We start from the raw sequence: 3,073 nt of genomic DNA, 5'->3' as shown, positions 1-3,073 counted from the left end.
AGGGAAAAGGGGTGGAGCTTGTGGTGAAAATGGCACCAACTCCACCCTTTGATAAAGACCTTTGTTTCTAACTCAAAGGAGATGCTGCATTCAAATCATGTCAGGAAAATACAAGTGTTTGGGAGGTCAGAAGAAACATTAAGATGGGTTTGTCCTGAGGGAGGCGATAGACAGCCAGGGGTAATTCAGATCTTTAGAGTTCATCCTCTGGAGAGCAGGGGATCCGTATATTTCAGGATGATCTAAATGGCAGATCTTGAAGGTTTCGGAACTTCTGCAATAGTACAAGAACTACGCTTATGAACAAAAGTACTGGGTCACATCTCCTAATTATTCAATTCAGGGGTTGTCAGTTTGAATTGAAGTAGGTGCTGTAACAGGAAACCATTGTTGCATTACTTCCCTCCTGTTTCACCACGCTTTCGGGGGTATTATTTCAAAGTGGAACTTTTAGGCACTCGGCCATGCAGTGACAGACTGTGTAAAGTAACTGAACGAGGTCTCGAGTGTTCGGGCGCACAGTTCGCAAAAGTCGCCGACGCTCTGAGTCAAAGGCTGCAGCGCTCCAAAGTTCCTCTTGCATGACCAAGCAGCTCTTACAGCTGTCTTACGTAGGAGGTCCCGTACTTTTGTCCATATTGAGGAAGTTAATACACCTTTTAATAAACCAGAGTATTGTTTCCCTTATTTGGTCTCTAATAAAACTGCATCAAGCCACAGAGAAACGCTGCCTTAAGGACAAACTCAGGGACAAAGTTTTCAGTGTCTTTCCTTAATTCACAAGATTTACAGCTCACAGTGAAAACATGAAACCAACACATCAAAACACTTTGAATCTTTAAGGCTTTTATACGAGAATCAACCTCTAATAAAATGCTGAAGTGCCAAAATCTGCAGTTCCTCTAATGGCCTCTTGAGGCTCCAGCAGTGAGTCAGTCAGATGTTGAAATGTCTGATGTTACAGCAGAAATCAACGTGTTTACAAACGGTTTCGTTCTCTTTGGCTAACTCTCCTGTTTAAATGATCTTAAGGCTTAAAATTTGCATTGTTGGGGGTGTGGCCTCTTTGATTGACAGGTGGACAAAGGGGCTGCTGCTGCTACACCCACTGACGATAAATGACAAGAACATGAGAACAATCCAGGTTCATGTATCATGGATGAAAGTAGCTCATCAGCCTGCCTCCACACGACAGGTGACGACAGCTGCTAACAGAATCACAGTTCACCTATAAAATAACTGGAAATGCCTTATTTTTATATATCTTACTTTAGTCTCTGTGTTTTCTAATAGAAAAGGAGTCCCTCGTTATTTATGTTGATTCATAATGTTTCCACAGCCCCGTCTGTTTTCACCTGAGACCTTTAATCAGTGTTATCTTGTAGCTTTGCTGTTTCTGCATGTGCAGCTTTTCTTTGATAATAAAGAGATGGCACTGCTCATCTTTACGTGGACAGACTGAACGTGCTTGTACATGATGTGATATCATTTCTATAAAGAGACATTGGTTAATAAAAATCTATGTTGATGATGATTGCTCGGCATCTGCATTTTCTTTTAATTATTCATTTTTAGTGGATTGTGGAAAACGTGCTGAACAGTTGAGGTGATTGTTTTTTTCCACCTCTGATGGAGGAATGTGTTTCACCGTCAGATGTCTTGGCTCTTTGGGGAGCACATGTTTAATGCTAATGATTATCAGCTTCTGTGCTTCACTGACTGAGGCTCTAAATAGTCACTGAGCAGCTAAAATGTAGTTGCAGGACTTTTATTTTGACATTCTCATCAAACGTCTTTTCCTGACACAGGTTCAAACATGTTATGCATGAAATGGAAAACACACTATCATTAATGAACATGTTGGTCCGCTTCTCCTCCAGTGCATCCTTTGCTGATGTGATAAAGAAAGCACTTCTGGGTCATTTACACAACTTCCTAAACAAATCTGATCCGTTGATGGTAACAAGTGACTTCAGGTGGGAAAAGCAGCAGAAACGTAAATGAGAGGCTAAATCAGCACAAATCAGCAGGTGTCGCTGTTCGACCACCAGCCTGAGTGCAGCAGTTCCTGTGTGTCCAGAGTCAGTACGCACAGTCTGCGTATCGCCTCTGTTTTCATGAGGTTTATATATTTATCAGGGCAGCACGCATGGATGAATAAAAAACCTGAATTCTTACTGTCAACAGTCACAACCCCCAGAAAGTCTTTCTACACATCACGTCCCGCCTAACCCAAAAGAGTGAAGTGGTTCCAAGAAACCTGTCAGTTATTAACATCTAAGAAGAAGCAAAAGAAATTAAGCATGGCCAACAGAAACAAAGTTACCAAAGAGAAGCCGCTGAGCTGGGAGACCTGAGCCTTCCCTCTGACATCAACCAACATCAGAGCCGAACCCAACAGAACCACGAGAAACTGAGGAAGTAACAGGAAAGTGAAGCAAACACAGGAAGGCTTATTATTAATTAGTGTCTTTGTACTGTCTTCATGCTCTCCCATTTCCTGTCGGTCACTGGGAATGTAGACAGGCCACCTGGTTCTGCTGGAGATTTCTTCCTGTTAAAAGGGAGTTTTTCCTTCCCACTGTTGCCAAAGTGCTCATAGGAGGTCATATGATTGTTGGGTTTTCTCTGTATTACTGTAAGTTCGTTACAATGTAAAGTGACTTGAGTTGTTGTGTTTTGATGCTATGTAAATAAAATTGAACCAACTGGGTGAGATTAGGTGGCTGGTTTCAGGGAGTTTCAGTTATTGGTCAGCTGGCCGGCTCTTGTTTTGTCTTTTAATAAACTGCTCCTGAGAATTGCTGGTTGGACTCTGGTTTAACTTTTCATCTTGTGATTCCTTACTCTTAGAAATGATCACCAAAGCACAAATGTAAGCACAAACTGACACAACCGTCTCATTCGCCGGAGAAAAGCCCGACGTCCAGGGACCAGGATGTGAGTGTATCCGTCCTGCGGTCCAGCTCCTCTCCTGGTGATTAGGTGAGCTCGACCTTCATCCAGCAGGTATCTACCAAACTGCACAAACACGCCGTTTCCTCACTGCACAGGGGAGGCTTTGGCACAAACC

Source organism: Neolamprologus brichardi, chromosome 14 (genome assembly GCF_056152115.1).
Source record: "Neolamprologus brichardi isolate AB-2024 chromosome 14, ASM5615211v1, whole genome shotgun sequence".
Taxonomy (NCBI): Eukaryota; Metazoa; Chordata; class Actinopteri; order Cichliformes; family Cichlidae; genus Neolamprologus; species Neolamprologus brichardi.
This window is presented reverse-complemented; position numbering follows the sequence as displayed.